This window comes from Clarias gariepinus, chromosome 11, assembly GCF_024256425.1.
Source record: "Clarias gariepinus isolate MV-2021 ecotype Netherlands chromosome 11, CGAR_prim_01v2, whole genome shotgun sequence".
Classification (NCBI taxonomy): Eukaryota; Metazoa; Chordata; class Actinopteri; order Siluriformes; family Clariidae; genus Clarias; species Clarias gariepinus.
In genome coordinates this window covers 2,739,012-2,765,609 of record NC_071110.1, presented here as the reverse complement: position 1 = coordinate 2,765,609, position 26,598 = coordinate 2,739,012, and the positions used below count along the sequence as shown (strand labels likewise).

The following is a 26,598-nucleotide window of genomic DNA, read 5'->3' as shown; positions in this document are numbered from 1 at the left end:
ATGAGTAACCAAATGTATTTAAACAGTTCCTAATTTAACTCATTAAAATATTATCATAAATCATAGAGAAGATTATTTATATAAATTCTTGACACGTAGTGTTTAACTACAGAATAGCTCCATCTTTTTGAAGCCACACCTGTCTCTGTCACTCTACACAAACAGACAGAACCCGGATGCTCTTTTCCAAGAAAACAAAACTTAGTTTAAGTTTGCAATCTGAGTGAGTGTGTGTGAGTGCAGGAAATGACAGAAGCCAGTATCTCAGTAGATTAGGATCAGTTCAGCTGTCCAGTGTGTCTGGATCTTCTGGAGGATCCAGTGACTCTCCACTATGGCCACAATTACTGTAAAGCATGTATTAATGGCTTCTGGGATCAGAAGAATGTGAAGGCTGTCTACAGCTGTCCTCAGTGTAGAGAGACTTTTATTCCAAGACCTATTCTTCAAAGGAACAACATGCTGGCTGAAATGGTGGAGAAACAAAATAAGGCTGAACTCCAAGCTGCATCTCCTGCTCACTGTTACGCTGGACCTGGAGATGTGGAGTGTGATTCCTGCACAGAAGAAAACGCAAAGCTGTTAATTTCTGCCTGGTGTGTCAGGCATCCTATTGTGAAGATCATCTTCAACCTCACTATCAGTCTCCTGCCTTTAAGAAGCACAAGTTAGTGGAAGCCTGTGCAGATCTCCAGGAGATCTGCTCTCAGCATGACAAAGCGATCGAGATCTACTGTCGTACTGACCAAAGCTTCATCTGTTACTTGTGTACGATGGATGAACACAGAGGCCATGAAATTATTTCAACTAGAGCAGAAAGAACTAAAAAACAGGTTAGAACTGGGATTTTTCGGAATGTATCAGAAAACTTATATATAATACTCCCATTAGAGTATTTAACTTATTTACTAATTAATTCATTAAAGTAATTTAGTTAGTTTTAGGACAGAAAATAACATTTTAACTTTTCATGGAAAGACTGTGAAGTGAATTTTTAAATTTATTAACATTGAAAGTGTTAAGAAAGTTGAATAAATGTGTCATTGGGATCATAACCATTAAATTAATAATTGATTCATTTATGTGTCATGATTCTTTTGTAGGGCAATTCATATATTGCCACAATGACTTTAAATTGATTTCTTGAAATTATTTTTTTTGTAAAAATATGTTTGCATTTGAGGCGGTAAAAGGTTGCAGTTTCTTTATAATCCTACACTCTAAACTATGTACACATCTGTGGCAGCATCCTGTGTGGAAGGAGTAAATTATCTGGTAAGTTTGTTTAAAGTTGTATGGTATCAGATCCCAGGTAACTCCCATCCCTAGTATTTACATAAGATTTTCCTTTGTTTATGAACCACACCTACTTGACATGGAATGTGATTGCATAACACTAAAGTGGGGACAACTAAGAAAGAACTCGTTCTGATTGGCTTCTGCACTGTACTACACTGGGAGTTCCAAACCAATAAACAAATACATTTTCTGTCACTTCAAACGACATGACTCTTGATCTTTGGTCAGGGATGAAATAGCTGGGAAAAATGGTTAGGCCGCCATTGGTTAGGAAAAAAGGGAAGTGCAACAAAATATGAAGGAGCCTGAAAAGGTGAATCTGTGATCCTTGAAAGAGGGAAAGAATAGATCTACAGCAGGTACATGCACAGACATTTTAAGGGGAAGGGGATTAAGTGGGGAAAAGGGCACTTTTATAATTTATTGAATTTTTCTTCTTTTTAAACAAAATGTTATAAACAGTAATATGCTTTAGTTATTTTGTTTATCCTATTCACCTTCTGGGCAGAACAGCGGCTTACTGGTTAGCACTGTCGTCTTGGGTTCCTCCAGTGTCTGGGTTCAATTCCTAGCCAGATTCAATCCCCATCTCTGTGTGCATGGAGTTTGCATGTTCTCCCTGTGCTTGGCGGCTTTTCACCGGGTAATCCGGGATTCCCCTCACCATCCAAAGACATGCAGATTAGACTAATTGGCGTTGATCGAAAATTGCCCATAGTGTGTGAATAATTGTGTGTGTAAGTGTGTGTGCCCAGTGATGAATTGGCAACTTGCCTTGTGCTCTAAGACTTCTGGGATAGGTTCCAGGCCCCCCGCAACTGTGTATACAGGATAAAGTGGTATAGGTGATGAGTGAGTGACTATTTATCTGCAATGTCTTCTGCATTTTAATTACTTATAGATAGATAAATAGATAGATAGATAGATAGATAGATAGATAGATAGATAGATAGATAGATATACTTTATTGATCCTATGAGAAATTATTGCTTTATAGTAGTAGTAGGTTACACAAAAAGGAAAAATAAAAAGGGGTGGGAGGAAGGCAGAATGTAAATGTAACATATAAGTTAATACAGTATTGCACATGATGCTATTTAGAAAAACAAAAGTGCAAACTAACAATTCAAAATAAGAAAAAGAGATGAAATGTGCAAATTGTCAGAGTATGTATGTGCGCGCAAGGTGACAGTGAATAATGGGATATGCATAGAAGTTTATTTTGTTATCTGTTACATAGATGTGAGGCATTGTACAGTGCAATGGTGAATCATTCTTTGTAATAGAGAAGCTGGATCAGTCTTTTAGAGAATGAACTCTGCTGCCTCTGTATGGGTTAATGTAGTGGGTGGGATGGATTTTCAGGAGTTTGTTCAGTGATCTGTCGTCCCTCACTGTCTTCAACCTGTCGAGTTTGTGTCCAATTATTTGTTAAGCCTTGTGGATGATTTAATTTATCTCGCCTGCATCCTTGGCACTGATGCTGCTCCCCAGCAGACTATAAATGGCACTTGCCACAACAGACTGATCTGAGGTGTACAGAGTGAACAGGAATGGAGAAAGGATGGTTCCCTTTAGGTGCTCCACATCAGACAGGAATTGCTCAATCTTGAAAATTGGGGCCAATTTACAGATATTCAGCAAGCCAGGACACAATGGATGTGCTGTCACCTATTCTGAGCAGTTTCTTACTCAGTAGAAATGGTTGTATTGTATTATAGGTGCTGGAGAAATAATAAAAAAAAACATGATAATTACTTTACCATTACATCTGTCCAGAAAAGAGTGAGCACACTGCAGTAGGTAGATGACAGCATCATCTACTTCAACATAAGGCTGGTAGGCAAATTTTAGTGTGTCCAAAGAAGGTTTAACCAATGGCCCCAGGTGTGGCAAAGCTAGTCACTCCAGCACCTTCATGACTTTTGACGACAGTGCAACTGGTTTGATGCTGTTGAGGCCAGAAGGGATAGCCTTCATAGGTACATAGGATGTTTTCCATAGCACCAAAATTGTTTTGGAAAGTATTCAGAGCACTTCACTTTTTCCACATTTTGTTATATTACAGCCTTATTCCAAAATTGATTAAATTCAGTCTTTTTCCTCTAAATTCAACAAACCATACCCCGTAATGACAATGTGAAAAAAGTTCATTTAAAATCTTTGCAAGTTTATTTTTAAAAAATCACAGCCTTTGCCATGACACTCAAAAGTGAGCCCAGGTACATCCTGTTTCCACTGATCATCCTTAAGATGTTTTTACAACTCGATTGGAGTCCACTACTTGTAAATTCAGTTGATTTTATAAAAGGTCCCACAGTTAACAAGTTGTGCTTGTCAGAGCATAAACCAGGCCATGAAGTCCTAGGAATTGTCAGTAGACCTCAAAGACAGGATTATAAAAAGGCAGAGATCTGGGGAAGAGTATAGAAATATTTCTTCAGCATTGAAGGTCCAGATGAGCACAGTGGCCTCCATCATCCTTAGATGGAAGAAGTTAGGAACCACCAGGGCTCTTCCTAGAGCGGGCCATCTGGTAAGCGATCGGTGAAAAAGGAAGAAAGGTCAGGGTGGTAACCAAGAATCCGATGGTCAGTCTGAAAGAGCTCCAATGTGTGGAGAGAGGAGAACCCTAATGTTGAAGCCAGTGTTTTGCTTTATTCCCATCCACACATCTTTGATGTTGTTATGCTGAAGTTTACCCTCCAGCTTTTGTCGATTGGAGTCCTTGCGCTCCCTCAGTTTCACCCTCAGTTCCCGCTGTATCCTTTTAAGTTCATCCTTGTCACCATACCTAAAGGCTTTTTTTTTTTCTTGTTTAACAGTTCTTTCAAGATGCTGGTGATCCAAAGCTTGTTGTTAGGATAAGAGCATACCATTGTTGGTTGGAAGTTGATATAGTCAGTAATACAGTCTGTGATTTTGTTGATGCCTTCCTCATGTGGTTGACACACCACACCTCAATCTGTATGCTCAAAGCAGTCCTGCAGGGTTTCACTGGCTTCTTGTGACAATCTTCTTTGACACTATAGGCTGCCTTTGAACTGTCGGGACATACAGAGGTGTTAAGAAGACCAGATTGTGGTCAGAATTGCCTGTTTTGTATCTCAGTGTCATGTTTTCCCCTGTGCAAAAGGAAGCGTACGCAAATGCAGGTGAAGTTTAATGTCACTCGTCTTTTATTTCTTCTCTTTTTTTGTTTACCAAACATAAAATCACGACAAAACAGAACAGAAATCCTAAAGCGAACTCCCCACGCTGGGTCTGCAGGTGGGCTGTCTTAAGAACCGAAAGTAGGTCGATACTAAACAAAAACAACTAGACTTCGTAGCTACCAGTGACGTGTTTCAACAGTCTTGACCTGGCTGGTGCACCGCCGGCATGCACTTGACCCCGCCACGACCCTGCAGACACTTCTCAGTCCTGAGGAGGAAGACAGAGAGCAGATAGAAGGTTAAAGTAGCACAGTAACACAACCACAACATTAGCAGTGAACGGACTGGGATCTACAGGTTCAGCTGGTTTAAATAGTGACACACAAGGAAAGGAGACACAGGTAATACTAATTAGTTAGTATTGGTAGACAGACCGGCACAGACACACTAGGGGGAGACAAAGCAGCGGTTCAGTAATCCGGGGAACCAGATCTTATTCCCTGGGACCGTGATGGCCCAGATGTTACAGTAAGGACCGGCTTCCCGAGGGAGGCAAGGGCGCCCCCGTCGCCTTGTCGAGGGGCGCTGGACTCGCCGACCAAATTGATTTGCGGGCGAGTGGGGTGGCCCGGAGGTCGGGGTGCTGGGCGATCCGGTCTATCACGGTGGAATGCTGCAATGAGCTCAGGGCTCAGGATGTCTTTAGCCTGCACCCAACTTCTTTCCTCTGGGCCATACCCCTCCCAATCCACGAGATACTGGAGGCCCCCCCGTCGTGAGTCTAAAAATTTTGTTACCTTAAACGTGGGGGCGCCCCCTATTTCCGCGGCCCCGGGGAGCGAGGGTTCCGTGGTGCCCTCGTCTAGTGGTCCCCGGATCACTGGCCTAAGGAGAGACACATGGAATACAGGGTTAATTTGCATATGTTGGGGAAGTTTAAATTTAAAGGAGACTGGGTTAACCTGAGAGAGGATGGGGAAGGGACCTATGTATCTGGGAGAAAGCTTACGACAGGGGGGATGGAGGTGAAGATCCCGTGTTGAGGGCCATACTCGAGCGGAGGACTGTCCCGTCGTCGTCTCAATCGCGCAGTCCCACGGACGATGAGGGGGAAGTCTCGCTGCTGCCCTAATACTAAATACATCTTTAAATTCCGCATACTCTGATGGCACAGTCAGAGATACTTGGTCCTGCGGGCTTTCAATACTTGTGGTTTGGACCGTCAATGGTAACGGTTTACAAGATTTAGCGCATCTTGGAGACCATGATGTGATGCGAGAATTTGCCCAATCAAAATTAGGATTATGGGAACTGAGCCAGGGTAGACCCAGCACGACGGACTGGTCCAACCGAGGAAGCACAAAGAATTTCATTTCCTCAGCATGACCAGGGAAAGTTAACACTCAGTGTGGCGATTCTAATAACATTATTATTTTTACTGTATTCAGCTGTCGTTTCTCCATCAAGTTAGTCTGTAAGCCCGTGATATATTGCCTTAGCTAAACTTTAGCGAACTTATTACAGGGTAATTATAAAAAAAAAAGAAAAAAGGCACTTTCTCTCGAGGAAGAAAAAAGGCAGGTCCCCTTTGATGTCTAGTATGCACAGGCCTAATCTATACTGTTTCTGATAGCATGAGAGATTATCACTGATAGAGTAGACAGTGTATCTGCAATGGTATATGGTGCTATATAAAACCACACATAACTACACATACTTAAAATAGACTAACCATGGGACTAGATAATGTGGATTAGTGCAAACAGCAAGAAGAATAAACACAGATAAGACAATAAATTTTTTTTAAGTACATTTCAAGAATGAAAAGAGTGCAAGAGGATACTGCACCATACTACAACTACTAATAATAATAATGATAATAGTAATTGATCCGCTAAGCTCCCGAATAACGAAATGCATGACATTTGGTTTCAGAATGAGCTAAAGGATAAGAAGATAAAATCCCAGCAGAGGATCCAGAAGAAGCAAAAGGAGGTGCAGGAGCTAAAACAGACTGTGGACATTATTAAGGTGAGGAGAGAGACCACTGCAGCATAATTAGTTTAATACTGTATGTTTTTTTTTCTCACAGGTGCATGTATTGACTGGTGAAATGATTGATTGGTGAGAGTTTTGTTAATTTTTTTTGTGAACTGCTGACAATATTTCTCCTAAATTCATGATATAACTATTGTTATGTAGAGTGTATATTTAAAGGAAATGACATCATCACAGCTGATAAAATACCCCAAGATCATGCAGTATTTTCAGAATACTTGAATAAATAAATAAAACTTGAATAACTTAAATCGAACAAAATGCAAATAATTTGTAAACAAATTGTGTTAATGCTTTGACTAAATAACATTAAGAAATCAGTATTTGGTGGAATAACCCTGATTTGCAATTACAGAATTCATGTGTTTTGGCTCTCCACCAGTTTTTTTTACACTGCTGTTGGGTAACTTCATATCACTCTTTTTGCAAAAAAGCAAACAGCTTAACTTTGCTTGATGGTTTGTGACCATCCATCTTCCAATTTATGACATTCCAGAAGTTTTCTGGAGTAAACTGCAGTGGTCCTATTTTTTTTTCCAGAGTTGTATATATACAGTTGAACCATGGTCTGCGAGTGTTTTGCAAGACGAGCCGGTCTTAAAATCTGAGCAGTATATGTGGGTAATCGTCTCCCATGCTCAGTCTCAGTGCGTGTGTGTCACACATATAGGCAAATATACTGTTTACTATGACACTGTGGCCACGTATGTGCACGTAAAGCATTTTTTTTTGTGTGTTTGCATGTGTATATCGCGCGTGGGCCTGTGTGAGTGAGAGTCTCTATCGGTAAACTGGTGCCCCTCTCTCAATTATTACAGCCATCATTATTTATATGGTAAATTGCAGGTTAATTTGTTTTATTTTTACTTTACATTTTGTAATAATTATTTTATGTGAATATTTTTGGGTTGTGGAACAAATTGTCTGAGTTTTCATTACTTATGATATATGAGTGCTTTAATATACAAGCACACTAATGGTGCTTACAATTCAAGGTTCCACTGTGTATATACACTCACCTAAAGGATTATAAGTAACACCTGTTCAATTTCTCATTATTGCAATTATCTAATCAACCAATCACATGGCAGTTGCTTTAATGCATTTAGGGGTGTGGTCCTGGTCAAGACAATCTCCTGAACTCCAAACTGAATGTCAGAATGGGAAAGAAAGGTGATTTAAGCAATTTCGAGCGTGGCATGGTTGTTGGTGCCAGACGGGCCGGTCTGAGTATTTCACAATCTGCTCAGTTACTGGGATTTTTATGCACAACCATTTTTATGGTTTACAAATAATGGTGTGAAAAGGAAAAAACATCCAGTATGCGGCAGTCCTGTGGGTGAAAATGCCTTGTTGATACCAAAGGTCAGAGGAGAATGGGCCGACTGATTCAAGCTGATAGAAGAGCAACTTTGACTGAAATAACCATTCGTTACAACCAAGGTTTGTAACAAAGCATTTGTGAAGCCACAACACGCACAACCCTGAGGTGGATGGACTACAACAGCAGAAGACTGGTACCACCCATCTTCACTACAAAAACCGAAAAAGAGGCTACAATTTGCACGAGCTCACCAAAATTGGACAGTTGAAGACTGGAAAAATGTTGCCTGGTCTGATGAGTCTCGATTTCTGTTGAGACATTTAAATGGTAAAGTCAGAATTTGACGTAAACAGAATGAGAACATGGATCCATCATGCCTTGTTACCACTGTGCAGGCTGGTGGTGGTGGTGTAATGGTGTGGGGGATGTTTTCTTGGCACACTTTAGGCCCCTTAGTGCCAATTGGGCATGGTTTAAATGCCACGGGCTACCTGAGCATTGTTTCTGACCATGTCCATCCCTTTATGAACACCATGTAACCATCCTCTGATGGCTACTTTCAGCAGGATAATGCACCATGTTACAAAGCTCGAATCATTTTAAATTGGTTTCTTGAACATGACAATGAGTTCACTGTACTAAAATGGGCCCCACAGTCACCAGATCTCAACCCAATAGAGCATCTTTGGGATGTGGTGGAACGGGAGCTTCGTGCCCTGGATGTGCATCCCACAAATCTCCGTCAACTACAAGATCTATCCTATCAATATGGCGCAACATTTGTAAAGAATGCTTTCAGCACCTTGTTGAATCAATGCCACGTAGAATTAAGGCAGTTCTGAAGGGAAAGGGGGTCAAACACCGTATTAGTATGGTGTTCCTAATAATCCTTTAGGTGTATATTGTGTATATATATTTAGGTGTTTAGAGTGTATATATATATATATATAGTAGTGAGCTTTAGGGTGCTATATATATATATATTGTAAAGCTATGTAGCATCGGGCTGCGACACAGGGAGAGAAAAGGCGGACAACATATTGTAGTGGTGAGCAAAGGTCGAGGCAATTTTATTTATACACTCATGCAGAAAAATCAGACAGTGAATGAGGCCGGTGACCGTGAACTTGAACTTTGTCCGTTGGGGAAGCGGAGCTGTGCAGTACTCATGATGATTGTGCGGTTTACCGTGACAATATATATGTGTTTGTGTATCCTAACAGAGGCGTTCACAGGCCGCAGTAGATGAGAATGAGAGGATCTTTACTGAGCTGATCAGCCTTATGGAGAAAAAGCGCTCGGAGGTGACGAAGCTGATCAGAGCTCAGGAGAAAGCTGAACTGAGTCGAGCTGAACAACTGCTGAAGCAACTGGAGCAGGAGATTGCTGATTATAAGAGGAGAGTCACTGAGCTGGAGCAGCTTTCACACACACACGATGACATCCACTTCCTCCAGGTAACACTCACTGTCTGATCTACAGAGGGCGCTGTTCCTCACAAAGTTTCCTCCTAAAAGCTCATTACAGCAACAATAAATGTTCCTGTCTGAGATCACAAGTGTGTCTTTGGTCTGATTCAGTCTGAGATTCATTCGTTCCTCTCCTACACTTTTCTCCTTCTCTATGATGTGTTTCCTCTCTGTAGAGTTTCACGTCTCTCTGTGTTTCTCCTGGATGTGAGGACTCAATATACACTGTCTATCTACATCACACATTTGATGAAATGCGGAAATCTCTCTCGGAGATGAAAAGAGAAGTCAAGCAAATCCGTCCACAAGGTAAACAAGCAAACATTTGTTCTGCAGCACATTAAAGAGAGCCATAAAATTTATAGGATTTTAATAGAAATAAGAAGAAAGCATGAACAATTAAATCAATGAACCAAGTAGGTGTTTATTGTCATTTTAACCATATACAGTTTAGTACACAGTGAAACAAAACACCATTTTCCCTGGACCAAAGAGCTACATACTGTGACAGCGGACTAACAGCCAGTGCGGGGGGCTTCTTGCACATACATATCATGCCCACAGCTGTAACGGTTAACCCCTAGAGGGCGCCAAAGCGCCTGGGTTTGTTTGTTTTATTTTTGTATTATGTTTAAGTTGGACTGCATGTCCCAGACTGCACCTCGGTCAGGTGACGTGGGAGTTCACCTGAACCGAGGTAAGGTAATTAAGTTGATTATAAAGAGCCTGACTGGAGCACAGTCAGGTGTCTAGCTTTTGTTGCCCTTATAGTATTATCCTTTGGTAAAGTTCTATGTTGTGTTTATTTTATGTGCTTAAATAAAAGCATATTACTAAACCGCCAGCTCGCCTCCTGCACATTATGCCACACTTACGCAGACATCAGAGGAAGGTTCGTGACAGAAAGCTAGACCGTCGTAGTGGCATAGCGGAGGTCGCTCCCCCAGACGTTTTTTGGGGGGGCGCTATCACCATCTCGCCCGAGCTGGCGGAATGGCTGGAGGACAGCGAGGAGCAAGGGGAGAGAGAGCTCTTGCAGAGCTGGGAAGGCTGCAGGCTGATCGAACCGGCGGACTGGCTGGAAGACAGCGAAGAGCAGCGAGAGAGAAGAGCGCGGCGCAGCTCGGAAGGCTGCAGGCTCGCCATTCGGCGGACGCCGTTCAAGGGTGAGGCAGAGGGGAGATACACGGTCCCAACCACCAGCCAAGAGGCACGGGCCGAGGAGGCCTGGCAGAACGGTAACGAGGACTTAACGGAGGAGGACTACACGTTGTTGGCACAGCGGAACAGAGAGCGCATTTCCGATCTGCGGGAGCAGGTGGCGCTACTCCAAAGGCTGCTCGTCCAGGTTCGAGAGAACTGCGATGTAGCTCCGGACACTCTCCCTCTCTCTAATCTGGACGACGCGCTCCTCCTCCCGCTCCCGACTGTAGTCAACGCGGAGGTCTACGTGCCGCGGCTGCCAGACACGTCTACTCCTCAGCCGCCGCCTCTGCCAGACAGGGGAAACGTCGCTCCCGCTCCACAGCCGCCAAGCGTCGTGAGCGGCGCTGCCGATCTGCCGCCTCCAAGCTGCATGAACAGTGAGCCAGCGCTTCAGCCGGGCTGCGAGGACGGCCTGCTGCTTCCTCCGCCTCCCGGCTTTGAGGACATCGCGCCAGCTCAGCAGCCGCCGATGGAGACAGCGATCGACGCTCCGGCTCCTCAGCCAGACTTCCAGGCCGGCCTGCTGCTTCCTCCGCCTCCCGGCTTTGAGGACATCGCGCCAGCTCAGCAGCCGCCGATGGAGACAGCGATCGACGCTCCGGCTCCTCAGCCAGACTTCCAGGCCGGCCTGCTGCTTCCTCCGCCATCGGGCTTTGAGGACGTCGCTCCAGCTCCGCCGCCGCCGCCGCCGCCCAGCACAGCGAGCGTCGCTCCAGCTCCGCCGCCGCCGCCGCCGCCCAGCACAGCGAGCGTCGCTCCAGCTCCGCCGCCGCCGCCGCCGCCGCCCAGCACAGCGAGCGTCGCTCCAGCTCCGCCGCCGCCGCCGCCGCCCAGCACAGCGAGCGTCGCTCCAGCTCCGCCGCCGCCGCCGCCGCCCAGCTCAGCGAGCGTCGCTCCAGCTCCGCCGCCGCCCAGCTCAGCGAGCGTCGCTCCAGCTCCGCCGCCGCCCAGCACAGCGAGCGTCGCTCCAGCTCCGCCGCCGCCGGCCAGCACAGCGAGTGTCGCTCCAGCTCCTCAGCCGCCGCCGAGCGTCGCTCCAGCTCCTCAGCCGCCGCCGAGCGTCGCTCCAGCTCCGCCGCCGCCCAGCTCAGCGAGCGTCGCTCCAGCTCCGCCGCCGCCCAGCACAGCAAGCGTCGCTCCAGCTCCTCAGCCGCCGCCGAGCGTCGCTCCAGCTCCTCAGCCGCCGCCGAGCGTCGCTCCAGGTCCTCAGCCGCCGCCGAGCGTCGCTCCAGCTCCTCAGCCGCCGCCGAGCGTCGCTCCAGCTCCTCAGCCGCCGCCGAGCGTCGCTCCAGCTCCTCAGCCGCCGCCGAGCGTCGCTCCAGCTCCTCAGCCGCCGCCGAGCGTCGCTCCAGCTCCTCAGCTGCCGCCGAGCGTCGCCCCAGCTCTTAAACCTAACCCACGAGAGGGGATCGACCGCCTCGGTGTTGGAGGTCCGGACTGGGACCGCTGGGGAGGGAGTCCGGGTCCTCCGGTAACGCTCCGGAGGAGCGTTTTTTAGGGGGGGGGTACTGTAACGGCTTTTGTTGCCCTTATAGTATTATCCTTTGGTAAAGTTCTATGTTGTGTTTATTTTATGTGCTTAAATAAAAGCATATTACTAAACCGCCAGCTCGCCTCCTGCACATTATGCCACACTTACGCAGACATCAGAGGAAGGTTCGTGACAACAGCATAACACTTTAAAGGGGTGCCTAACAAAGGGACGTGATACCCCAATTCACCTGGGCTGGAGGACAATCAGAGGATGCTCATAAAAGGGCCTCTTCGCTTCCACCCACTTCATTAACACTGTGTGGTAATGTGTGCTTAATAAAATGATTGTTCATTTTCATGACATCTGACATCTGACTGATTTATTTATTAACCTGGTAATCCAGTATAAGAATTTATCTAAAGATGGAAACTTTTGTAAACTTTTGTAAAGCGAGTGTCTGCCAAATGCCTAAATGTAAACGTAAATCTGTTTCCTGTGTGTTCCTTCCATGTGTCAGACCCATTAGACTTATGGACAATGCAGGCACATGAAACGGAAAATGGGCCCACAATGGTTCCCTGATGAATACTTGGAATACTTGCTGGAAACAAGCATTCAACAGCAAGTGCTCTTTGAGCAGCTCTCAAAAGATTTGCTGGCTACAGCGGCAGTGGTCTTTCGTCTCCAACACCTGCCAGTACGAGAAGTGCACCTCCCTGATCCATGCTGTGATGCACAGCACCTGCTCACTAAATTAACGCCTCATAAAGCCATTAAAGCATATCTGTGCACTTTCCAACAAAATCCATGAATGGAGATTCTCATTCCACTGCTGTCAGGTGAGGCACAGTATTCCTATTTTTCTTTGCCGGATGACAATGTGGATTATTATGACATGCTCAAAGCTGAGATCTTGCCTCACTGTAGTCCAAGACGCAAACTGCACTTGAGTTTTACAAGTAGGCGTATGAACAACAACTGAACTGGGTTAGTCAGAATGCAGTCAGGTGGCCCCAGCCAGAGTCACTTACAACATTCAAAGTGGCAGAGAGAGTGGTGATGGGTTGTGTGCTCCGGTTCCTTCCAAAAGAAGAGCAAAAATTCGTAGGCATGAGACAGCCAGTGACCATGCGAGAGATGCGCTTTAACCACACTTTCCTTTGGTCAAGAAAAGAAGCAACTTCTGGAAATGTTTCCACAAAGGCTTTTCTCCTTATTCCGGAAAAGAACTTGCTCCTTAGTCGCCACGGCGTAAACCTCTGTGGGATCAACCAATGCTGTCAGAGCCGAAAGTAACACGAGCACCAGTTTAAGGTTTTCTCGCCAGTCACAAATGCATAGAGGAACCCACACTCGCACCAACTCACTGGGTATAAGTTAACGGGGTCGCTGCTCCCCGCGCTACTTGTTACAGGGAGTGCTGTGATGTTTGTACGTCCCTCAGTGGTGCTGCACAACAGATGAGTCTAATGATCTTTCTAACCGATTTGTATCCATACCTTAGCAGGTAAAAAAAAAAAAGGGAGTTTCGCACAAACAGCAAGAGGATCCACGATTAGAGCACTGCTGGCAATATGTTGATGATTGAGGGTGAAGCCGGAGCGACCATGTTAGCTCTGGCCGTTCTCATATTTTTTGGTAAAGAATAACTATCTCTTTTCTTACAAGGTATGCAGTGGTGTTGGTAGTTCTGCAGGCAAAACTGGACACAGTGATGCACCTAATAATAATAAAATTGTAAATATTAGGCATAAAATTGAGGTTTTGAAACCATGTCAGATCAGAACCTAGAATACTTTACTCCCCTTAAAGAGAATGAACTAATTTCACTCATCTCTTCTGCAAATTCATCAACCTATGATCCTTTACCGACACATTTTTTTAAACAGATAGTACCAGCAATAACAGAACCCCAGTTGAGAATAATTAATTCTTCACTCAGCATTGGGTATGTTTCAAAATCTTTCAAATTAGCAGTTATTAAACCGATTATTAAGAAACCTGACCTCGACCCCTGTCAGCTGTCCAACTACAGGCCTATATCAAACCTCCCCTTTATTTATAGACGCATGACAAAATGCAATACTCTGTGGTAATGATTTGAAGTTGTCAGGGGAGCTGGCTTGGTGGATGGATCCAGGAGCAGGTGCAGGAGCAGCACGCGAGTAGCTCTGGTGGAACACTGTAGGTGCGTGACTGAGTCAGCAGGTGCGCGCGCTCGGGGCCGTGAAATCCGTATGCGCGGAGTAAATGCAGGGGGCGTGGCGGTGTGCCGTAGTCGGGAGAGCGTGAGCTTGGGTCTGAGCCGTGAAATCCGTCAGCGCAGCGTCAATGCCAAAACGTGAGGACAAGCCGTGGTCGAGAGAGAGCCAGCGTGGGTCTAAGCCGTGAAATCCGTCAGCGTAGCGTCGATGCCGAGACGTGAGACTAAGCCGTAGTCGAGAAACGAAAGTGAAAGTCCGAAGCCGTTAAATCCAAGAGCAGTACAAAATCAGAATCGTGAGACAAAAGGCGAAATCGAAAAGACAGGCGAGGTTGGCAACGTGAAACTACATGAACAAAAACGCGAGAAAACTGCGGCGAAACAACACACAATAATCCAGCAGCAAGGCAGAGCGCTGCGCTTCCTTATAAGCTGGGTGAAATCAGCGCCAGATGGGAAACCGGTGTGTCGGCGGAGCGGTCCGGGAGGGGCGATGACAGCGTGGGAAAGCATGACCACGTGATGAAAGCCTGACAGCGTGGGAAAGGAAATGTCAAATAAATGACACGGTCTTTGATCAGCGCGGAGCGCTGAGAGCGTGACAGTACCCCCCCTCCAACGAACGCCTCCAGGCGTTGCACGGGGTGCGTCGGGGAAGCGTCTGTAGAAGTCTGTGATCAGCCTTCGGTCCAAGATGAATCTGGCTGGGATCCAGCTTCTTTCCTCCGGGCCATAGCCCTCCCAGTCCACCAAAAACTGGACTCCTCTGCCTCGCCGGCAGGGCCTTCAGAAGCTTTCTAACTGTGTAAGCCTCGCTGCCATCAATGATACGGGGAGGAGGATGAGGGTGGGTGGGTGGACTTAGTGGACAATTGATGACGCGTCGTAGCTGGGAAACGTGGAACGTAGGGTGGATCCGTCGCATGGACGAGGGGAGTAGGAGTCGAACTGCACATGGGTTGATTATCCTGGTAATGGTGAAGGGTCCGATGAAACAGGGGGAGAGCTTGCGTGAAAGGGTTCTCAAGGGAATGTCCTTAGTGGCGAGCATGACTCGGTCTCCTACCCGGTATCTGGGGGCCTTGGTGCGGTGGCGGTCTGCCTGTCTCTTATAAGAGGAGCGGGTTCGTAGCAGGGTGCGTCTAGCGCGTAGCCATGTTTGCTTGCAGCGGCGGACGAAGTGCTGGGCTGACGGGGTCTCCACCTCTAGTTCCTGGGCTGGGAAGAGTGGAGGTTGGTAGCCTAAGCAGCACTGGAACGGGGACAAGCCTGTCGACGAGGAGGGCAGAGAGTTGTGGGCATACTCAACCCAAGGGAGGAATCTGCTCCAGGTGGTCGAGTCCCGAGTTGTCATGCAGCGGAGGGAAACCTCTAGGGCTTGATTCATCCGCTCGGTTTGTCCGTTGGACTGAGGATGGAATTCAGACGATAGACTGGCAGTCGCCCCGACGAGTCTGCAGAACGCGCCCCAAAAGCGAGAGGTGAACTGAGGGCCCCGATCCGAGACGACGTCGGTGGGCAGACCATGGAGGCGAAACACGTGGAGGACTAACTGCTCCGCAGTCTCCTTGGCGGAGGGCAGCTTAGGGAGTGGGACGAGGTGCACAGACTTCGAGAAGCGATCTACTACGGTCATAATGCAGGTGTTGCCCTCGGACAGAGGCAGGCCAGTGACAAAGTCGACGGAGATGTGGGACCAAGGACGGCGGGGAATCGGTAGGGGTCTGAGAAGACCAGCAGTTGGTTGGTTGGGAACCTTAGCTCGGGCGCAGATGTCGCAGGCTGCCACAAACCTGGAGACGTCCCTTCCTAGCGTAGGCCACCAGAATCGCTGTTGGGTAACGACACGGGTCCGGGCGGCCCCTGGGTGGCAAGATAGAACCATGGGCCCACTCCAACACCTGAGAACGTAGACGGACGGGGACGAAGAGGCGATTCGGGGGAACATTGCTTGGGCCGGGCTCCAGGGTCAGGGCCTGCTGGACCTTGGTCTCGATGTCGAATCTTAAGGCTGCGATGAGACAGGAGGGAGGTAAAATGGTGTCACATGGAATGGAGTCCTTAGAAGAGGGAAACTGGCGTGATAGGGCATCTGGCTTAACGTTCTTAGAGCCTGGTCGATAGGAAAGAACAAAGTTAAAACGTGAAAAGAATAACGACCATCGAGCTTGACGTGCGTTGAGTCTCTTGGCGGAACGAAGGTACTCGAGGTTCCTATGGTCTGTCCATACCAAAAATGGGAGCTCAGTTCCCTCTAGCCACTGTCTCCATTCCTCCAGAGCCAGCTTGATGGCCAAGAGTTCTCTGTCTCCCACGTCGTAATTCCTCTCGGCTGGGGATAAGCGACGGGAGTAGTATGCGCAAGGGTGCATCTTATTATCCTGGGCGGACCTCTGGGAGAGAATGCCACCAACCCCGGTGTTGGAGGCGTCGACCTCCACCACGAACTGGCGCGAAGGGTCGGGGATAATGAGGATGGGAGCAGAGGTAAATCTCCTCTTGAGCTCGGCGAAAGCCTTCTCCGCCTCCGTGTTCCAATCGAAACGGGTCTTCGTGGAGGTCAGGGAGGTGAGTGGGGCGACGACAGAGCTATAACCCCGGATGAAGCGGCAGTAGAAGTTGGCGAAGCCCAGGAACCGTTGTAGGTCTTGTCGTGAGGTCGGAGTGGGCCAATTGGAGACTGCCTGGACCTTGGCTGGCTCCATCTCGATCCTGGAAGGGGAAATGACAAAGCCCAAGAAGGTGGTGGAGGATGTGTGAAACTCGCACTTCTCTGCTTTGACGTAGAGGTGGTTTTCCAAGAGCCTTTGTAGGACTTGACGGACATGACCTCGATGTTCCTCCAGGTCGTGGGAGAAAATTAAAATGTCGTCTAAGTAGACAAACACGAAGACATTAAGAAAGTCGCGCAGGACGTCGTTAACGAGGGATTGGAAGACGGCAGGGGCGTTGGTCAGGCCGAAGGGAACGACCAAGTATTCGTAATGTCCTGTGGGTGTGTTAAAGGCCGTCTTCCATTCGTCCCCCTCCCTGATACGGACCAGGTGATAAGCGTTCCGTAGATCAAGCTTGGTGAAGATGCCGGCCCCCTGGAGGAGTTCAAAGGCGGTGGTCATGAGAGGAAGTGGGTAGCGGTTCTTAACGGTGATCTCGTTGAGACCTCTATAATCGATACAGGGGCGTAGGGACCCATCTTTCTTCTTCACAAAGAAAAATCCTGCCCCTGCTGGAGAGGAGGACGGGCGGATGATTCCAGCGGCGAGGGCTTCAGTGATGTATGTGTCCATGACTCCTCTCTCTTGGTGGGTTAGGGAGTATAAGCGACCCTTCGGAGGTGATGATCCTGGGAAAAGGTCGATGGGGCAGTCATACGGTCGGTGTGGTGGAAGCGACATGGCCCGGGTCTTGCTGAAGACCTGCTTGAGATCATGATAATCAGAGGGGACTTTGGAGATATCCGGAGTCTCCTCAGGTTTGACTGGGGTGGGGAGTGCGTGATGCGCGGAACGAAGGCATGAAGTGGCACAGGAGGGGCTCCAGCCCGTAATGATCAGCCTGGTCCAGTCTATCTGGGGGCCATGGAGAGTTAACCAGGGGAGGCCCAGGACCAGGGCGGCATGAGATTTTCTTATGACGAAGAGACAGATCTCCTCAGAATGATTTCCTGATGACCTCAGAGTGAGCGGAAGTGTTCTCTCCGTGATGGACGGGAGGGAGCTCCCATCTAGGGCCTGGACTGCCAGAGAAGTGCTTAGGGGTGTGCAGGGAATCCTGAGAGCCTTGACTGCAGCAGCGCTGATCAGGTTCCGGTCGGAGCCGGAATCCACGAGGGCCTGAATGGGGTGAGCTTGGCCGTTCACGATTAGCGTTACAGACAGCAGGGGGCGATGTTCTGGGAGTCTGTTGGAAGGAGCGCCCTCTAGGGCTCCCAGTCTGACTAGAGGGCGTTTCCTTTTACCGGGCAGTCTCTAAGAACGTGATCGGAACTACCGCAGTAAAAACAGGCTCCTTCCAGGCGGCGTCGGCGTCTCTCCTGTTCGGAGATGCGGGTTCTGCCCAACTGCATGGGTTCCTCCTGGTCGCTCTGAGATGGGGGAGAGAATGGGCGAGGTGCTCTGGGAGGAGGTGATCTCCTAGCAGGGGGAGACCTCCGGGTAGGGCGTCTGGAACAAAGACGTGAGTCAATCCTCCCCGCAAGATCCATAAGTTCGTGAAGGTCTGAGGGAAGTTCACGGGCGACTAGTTCGTCCTTGAGTGCCTCTGACAACCCTTCCAGGAAGACGTCCGCCAGGGCTCTGTTGTTCCATCCACTCGAGGCGGCTAGTGTCCTAAACTCAATAGCGTAGTCGTACGCAGAGCGTGATCCTTGGCGAAGGCGCAGTAGTCTGGTCCCGGCCTCCCTGCCGACGTGAGAGCGGTCAAAGACCCTCTTCATCTCTCCTGAAAAGCTCTCAAAGCTCTCACAGCATGAATCGCGGGTGTCCCAGAGGGCTGTACTCCACTCCCGGGCTCTTCCGGTGAGGAGCGTGATCACGTAGGCCACCCTGGACCTTTCTGAAGAGAAGGTGGAGGCTTGTAGTTCAAAGATCAGTGAACATTGAGATAAGAACGATCTGCAGGTTCCTGGTTCCCCTCCGTAGGTGGGAGGGGCTGGTAGGCGTGGCTCGCGTAGGGGCTCTGAGGTTGCGACCTGAGCTGTGGGCGCCTGGAGATGCTGCACGCGGGCTGTGACATCAGCTAGCGTCTGCCTGGTGGTGACGAGCTCCTCCTGGTGTTTTCCAAGAAGTGCGCCTTGACTCTCCAGTGCCTGTCTCATTCTGTCCAGTCCTGCTGGATCCATGATGGCTGGATTATTCTGTCAGGGGAGCTGGCTTGGTGGATGGATCCAGGAGCAGGTGCAGGAGCAGCACGCGAGTAGCTCTGGTGGAACACTGTAGGTGCGTGACTGAGTCAGCAGGTGCGCGCGCTCGGGGCCGTGAAATCCGTATGCGCGGAGTAAATGCAGGGGGCGTGGCGGTGTGCCGTAGTCGGGAGAGCGTAAGCTTGGGTCTGAGCCGTGAAATCCGTCAGCGCAGCGTCAATGCCAAAACGTGAGGACAAGCCGTGGTCGAGAGAGAGCCAGCGTGGGTCTAAGCCGTGAAATCCGTCAGCGTAGCGTCGATGCCGAGACGTGAGACTAAGCCGTAGTCGAGAAACGAAAGTGAAAGTCCGAAGCCGTTAAATCCAAGAGCAGTACAAAATCAGAATCGTGAGACAAAGGGCGAAATCGAAAAGACAGGCGAGGTTGGCAACGTGAAACTACATGAACAAAAACGCGAGAAAACTGCGGCGAAACAACACACAATAATCCAGCAGCAAGGCAGAGCGCTGCGCTTCCTTATAAGCTGGGTGAAATCAGCGCCAGATGGGAAACCGGTGTGTCGGCGGGGCGGTCCGGGAGGGGCGATGACAGCGTGGGAAAGCATGACCACGTGATGAGAGCCTGACAGCGTGGGAAAGGAAATGTCAAATAAATGACACGGTCTTTGATCAGCGCGGAGCGCTGAGAGCGTGACAGAAGTAGTGACATAAAATTTCTTGTTAAAGTAGCATTAAAGATAGAAAAGAGTTCTTGTGCAAATAACAGGTAATAAATATTGTGCAAATAAAGCAATTGCAGGTTAATCTGTGAAATTTCTAGATGGTTGTGGATCAGTGTGTTTGTGTGTGTTTAATCAGTTCAGTCCCATTGTATTGAAGAGGGAAGAAGCTGTGACACAGTCTGTACTGTATGTAAGGGCACGAATGCTTTGGTACCTTTTTCCAGATGGCAGGAGGTTGAAGTGTGTGTGTGAATTGGTGTGTCTTAAAAATTGTAGTTGATACCTGGATTTCAGGTTTGGGAATGTTTACTTTTTCCACATTATGAAAACACGACATTGTTTTCATATTTCAGTCTTTATTTTATCTCCACAGCTACAGCCTTATTTCAGATACTACCTTCACAGCTGACAAGCAGGCAGAATTTTCTGCAATGTAAGTGTAAACACACACATCCTAATTTTAATCAATCTTTAACTAAGGCCTGCTGTTTTGTACATAATTCTGGTATATTTATACTTGAAGTCTGATATTAAATATTTAAAATATCTCATTTCGGGCAGGGGGACAGGAACATAGACATGTGTCTCATATAGTCACTACAAACCCTTGCTTAACCTGTGAACATTTTATTGTTTTAGATTTTAGATTTCTGACTCTGGATCCCAACACAGCACATCCTGACCTTATTTTGTCTGAGAACAACAGATCAGTAACATGCAATAAAGCAGGGCAGCGATACTCTGATCATCCAGAAAGATTTGACTCCTGGGAGCAGATATTGTGTATGGAGAGTGTGTGTGGACGCTGTTACTGGGAGGTAGAGTGGAATGGTTATGTGGACATATCAGTCTCATATAAAGGGATCAGCAGGAAAGGATGGGATGATGAGTGTGTGTTTGGATGCAACAGTCAGTCCTGGAGTCTGGTGTGTTCGCCTGTTTCTGTCTATTTGCGTCAGAATAATGTTAACACACAGATCAGAGGTCCAGTTTCCTCCAGAATAGGAGTGTATGTGGATCACAGTGCAGGAACTCTGTCCTTCTACAACATCTCTGATACAATGCGTCTCCTCCACACAGTCCACACCACATTTACTCAGCCTCTGTACGCTGGGTTCTGGGTATCAATTTTTGACACAACTGTGAGGTTATGTGATTTAAATTAAATGTTAAATTAATGTGTTTACTAAAAAAATTGACTTGAAGCAGGAGATTTTATTTTACTGAGCTTATTATTCATGTCTAACTGCATATTTTCTAAAGATTAATACATTACTTAAGTAATATTTTAATGTAGGATGTTTCTGAAAAAATCATGAAATGTTATCAAACATGATTAAATTTTTGTCTGTATGCACTATTAGAAATGTTAAAGGTCTCAACAATTCTGGTTTGACTTTAAATATTAAAGTTTACTAAAACTGGTATGTCTTCATGTGCTACTGCTGGTGGAAACACAAAAGCCATTTTATAGTATCATCAGTGAATAAGAGAAAAAAAAATAGCCTTGCTGTTCCAATACTTTCGAATGAGACTGCATGTTATAATGAAATTAAATTTTGACTTTTTTAAGCTCTGTATCAAAGACTTGGCTTGATGTGCAATGGCACTGACAGAGGTAAGAGCACAACTCTTTGAAGTTGATCTGTTTGAGCAGAGTGTACAGATATGGAGATGAGAAACCTGGACCTCTGCTGCATCACTTTCTTTAAGCAGGGATGAAACCATGTCTAAATCCCACTGTATGGCATTTAGGGCTTGATCAAGCTGGATCGGTAATGTATATTTTTCCTTTAATGCACAATAAACTGAATAATTTCCACATACCATTCTGGGACTGCCCTGGGGTTTAATCACAATCCTCTCGTCATACAGTAAGAAGCTAAATGATGTATTTTTTTTCCCATCAGCCTTAAAAGTTCCCTTAGATGAGTTTGCTGAAGTTTAGAACGTTTTTCTCTTAGAGTTTTATGTATTGCTTTAAAGATGAGTCAATAGTATTGTTTATTTAAAGGTGGGCTTGGGAATGTTTTTTGAATATTGAATTGCGAATTTTTCATGGATATTTTAACTCGTATCATCCTGGAAGAAACTTTAAGGAGCTATAATGTACAGTTTAATCTAACATTTTGTATACTGTATGTAGATGTCAACCATGATTTAAACATTACTTTAAAAGTAGCTTTAAATCACAATAAAACAAAAAGTAATTTTAATATCTTGTTTTGTGAATAAATAAATTGTATTATTACTGTAATGCACAATTACAAATGCTAAAAAGTTCTTATCTGGTTGTGTGATTTTTTTGCTTAAATTTTTCCGCTATCTATCTATCTATCTATCTATCTATCTATCTATCTATCTATCTATCTATCTATCTATCTATCTATCTATCTATCTTGTGGATAAATAGGTAGATATCTGGGTGTGATAGATAGCTATGTGTTTCTTGCTGTCTATGATCTTTTCCATAAGAGATGTAAACATTTTTTACATTGTTAAATCTAAGAAGAGACTGGTCAATCATTTTGTTGACCGGCGATAAGGGCTCATCTACATTTTCTGAAACTTTAGGATTCCATGTCTTGAATGTCATATTTGAGCAAATTGCTGCATTTTCAGCTTTTCCACCTCCAGCTCTGTCTTTTTGTAAGCGGCAACATCTCCTAACAATACAACATTGCTGGTCTCGTCCTGTAGTACTACCGTACTAAACTTTTCCTTTCATTCTTGCCAATACCTTTTTGTCACAGATCACTCCTGCTACTCTTCTCCACCCATTTCACCCTGCACTCTCTTCTTCACTTCCATACCAACTACCCAATGCTTTGCACAGTTGACCTTAAATATTTACACTCCTCTACCTTCCCTTCCTCTACTCCTTGCTACTCCACCTCTCCCCTAACATCTCTCTCATTTACACACATGTATTCCATCTTGCTCCTCCTGATCTTTATGCCTCATCTCTCCAGTGCATCTCTCCATCTCCCTAAACTCATCTGAACCAGTTCCATATTCTCACTGCTGATAATATCATCCACAAACATCATAGTCCCTGGTGCAGTCCTGAATCTGTGGTGCTCTTTTTTGGCATGAAGCCTTACTGCTGCTCTCAGATTGTCACCTCTCTTCTCAACCAACCCTCTTTCCCATAACTTCATTTTGTGGCTCATCTGTCTGTTCATTTAAAAAACAACAACAACTATTAGAACTATTAGAATTATTTGCACTAAATGTGTTAAAATTGTAAAAATTTATGTTTTTCATTGGGAAACAAACACTTTATTTTTGCTTTTTATTATACAATATTATACATGATGTGATGTGATATACAGCATAATACTGTATTTTAATATATTATAAGACTTTCATTAATATTGTGCCTATATAATTAAAGTACATTGTACATTGTACATTGTAATCAAATGATACTTGTATAATAATAAATATATAAAAATAAAATAAAGTACGGAGCCCCCCAGGGGTCATGAGGAGGAAAAGAGAACAAACAGAGCACACGGATTAATAAATCATGCGCTCGGATTAATAAATCATGCGCTCGATTAATAAATCGTGTGCGCGGAATAATGAACCGAGAGCGCGGAATAAAATATCCCTGCGTGCGGATTAATAAACCTTGCGCGCGGAATAATAAAACCGTGTGCGCGGATTAATAAACTTTAAGCACTAAATAATAAACAGTGCGGGCGGAATAATAAACTGAGCGCGCTGATTGGTTTACACGTCTGGATTCGAAGTTATGACCTGGTCGGACATGGACGGAGAGGAAGGAGCTCATACAGCCAGCACAACAACTTTAAGGTATGTAACCAACTTTTCACTTAATATTTACCCATTTAACTTAATTTTAAAGGTTTGTGGATAAGTTTGCATGTTCCACACATTTTATGAGGCTTTCCTGTGCCCCATCTTTTGCTCCAGGCTATCTTTAAAATGTAAATATAGTGTAACAACACCATGCTTCCCCCGAACACACACACACACACACACACACTATAATATTCTGCGATCTCATTTTCCATAAGGCTGTTGTTTACTTCAATCGGTTCCGGACCACGCTGAAGTTGGTTTAAAGTTGGACCTTGGATATTCGCGCGCCGGCTTTCAGATCCTGATTTGCGGCGGAGAATAAATATTAATATAATATTTATAATATGAATATTATTCATATTCAGTCAGTAATTTACAGACAGTCATTAACTCGCGCAGTAGACGAGGTTTGGTCGCCGGACTCTGACAGCGAAGCCGGAGCGCGAATGTCCAACTTCATACCAACGTCACCGCGGGCTAGTCCGGTTTTGGTTATACTTTAACATTATGTATGCTGAATGTAACAATACACAGTCTTTCCTTGCGTTTTTTACAAAAAATATCATGTCACATATGCGGAGAGAATATTTTTTATATTATGTTTAATACCCCGATCTCACCTATGCGGTTTCGCGCAGTGGCCGTAAATACGGTTCATCATGATTACGTTTCATGCATCATGTCATTACATTTCCATCTTTTTACGCGAAAAACCCGAATCTCACCGCGAGTCAACCCGTATACAGTAGGTGTATAAAGGGAGGCACAGATTGGTCTAAAAGATGCATTCCGACAGACTGACTGAACAGTTTGTGCTTTTTTATGTGTGTATTTGCCGTTTTTGGACAGAATGGATCAGGGATTTCTAGACTTTCTGCAACAACAGCGTGAGTTGGATCAGGGCATCATCTCCGTGTTTGTAAATGAAAAGGTAAGTGCATCGCAATTGGAAGGTTTCACAAACAACTTTTTTTTTGTTTTTAGACTCTAGTATTGACCTTTTTATATTGCTCTATTCCCACATTATACTGTATAAACGTAGAATAGCATAGTAGTTATAATAGCATAAAAGTAGAAGGAAGGAATTTGGAGTAGGACATCACATCGTTAACTCTTTATTCTCTTGTCATCTGTATAAAAGTGCACTAGGGTGTATGGTTAATATTTAACATGTAGGACATCTAAATACTTGAATGAATGGGCAGTTGTAATGCTTTGGTCAGTGTAGACTTGCATAATATTCCTTGAATTATATCTATAATTAAGGATTTGACAAAATCACCTTTTCTTTGTTTATCTCATGTTAACAGGTGGCTGACCTTGGAGCAGAGTATTCCAACTGCAAATAATTGTTTTGCACCATAAATCATTCTTTCCTTTTGGTACTTCACTGACTTGTGAACAGTTACTGCCTTGCCTGGATATTTTCTGGCATGGATAAATCACAGCTAATTGAACTTTATTTTCTTTTGGGTCTTAAATATACAGACATTCTTCACATTCTAAGTGTAAGACATGGAATTATTGTGAGTCTAAAAACACTAAAGCGATTTCTCAAAAAGAATGTATTCTTTCGTCGTAAACACTTTGACAATCTTGAAAATGTTATTCAGTTCATAAAAGAAGAACTGGAGGGCTCAGGGGCCCTGCATGGCTACCGTTGGTTGTACAGTAAATGTAAAGACAAGGGATTACATGTTCGAAAAGAAGATGTTCGTTTCATTCTTTCAAGTCTGGATCCAGTAGGCAGAGACTTGAGAAGGCAGAGGAGACTCAACAGAAGAGCTTACTTCGCGAAGGGTCCAAATTTTGTATGGCATGTTGATTCATACGACAAGTTAAAGCCTTTTGGCATATGTATAAACGGAGCCATAGATGGATTCTCAAGGATGATTTTGTGGCTCAATGCATACAACACAAACAGTGATCCCAAAGTTATTGGTGGATATTTTCTCGAGACAGTAAGAGAAACTGGTGGTTGTCCTCGTACTTTAAGAGCAGACATGGGAACCGAGAACAGCTCTATCCGAGACATTCAGCGGTCCTTGCGTCAAAATGATCTTGACTTACAAAGTGGTGAAAGAAGTTTCATCTATGGGCGAAGCACAAGTTACCAAAGAATTGAAAGTTGGTGGGGAATTCTTCGCAAAGAGTGTGTGGAGTTTTGGCTGGAGCAACTCCATAGCCTCAAAAATGAAGGTGTTTTCAATGGGGAATTCCTAGATAAAAATCTTATCATCTTCTGCTTTCTTGGTATCATAAAAGTAAGTCATTCTCACACAAAATAATCTCCGTTATAAAAACATATGTACATAAATATGTAAAAATATTTTAATATTTATTTGTTCTGCATAGACTTCTGTTTTAATGTACTTGTACTCTCCTCTTTCTGTCTTCAGACTGAATTGGATGCTGTCAAAGAGTCATGGAATAGTCACCTTATTCGTCCGTCACGAAACCAGAGAGTTCCCCATGGATGCCCTGAAGTCATGTATTTATTACCAGAACTATACAACACACAGGACTACTTATGCCAGATTCCAGAGGATGAAGTCAACCATTATGAAAATGACTGTGTCCACCGATCCGACATCGTTGGTGATAACGACACATTACACTGTGCACCTCCATCATGGCTGAAAATAATCTTCATGTTCCTGGGGACACTTACATGGCATTGGACCTCTACCTCTTCCTACGACAAGAACTAACAAATCGTCTAGACTTTGAAAGATAATGTTTGTGTAAATGGGGCTGTGTTCATGCATGCCAATGTACTGTAAAATTAAAAGAAAATGTATCTTTTCCCTTTACTGGGTAAATGTAAAATTAAAAGTAAATGTCATATTGATCCTTCAGAGGTACGAAGATAGAAATATTTTGGCCCTATAGTCTGCAAAACCACAGATACTTATCTTAACTCATGTGACTTTGACAGACTGACGCCACATCTGGGACTCCACACTACTCAGAACTGAGGAAGCCGTTCAGATAAAA

At 45.4% G+C, this 26,598-nt stretch overlaps 1 pseudogene; it reads left to right on the top strand.

Moving 5' to 3' along the window:
• The first annotated feature begins 246 nt into the window (after window positions 1–246).
• On the top strand, window positions 247–20,936 carry LOC128532947 (tripartite motif-containing protein 16-like; annotated as a pseudogene).
• The last annotated feature ends 5,662 nt before the right edge of the window (window positions 20,937–26,598 follow it).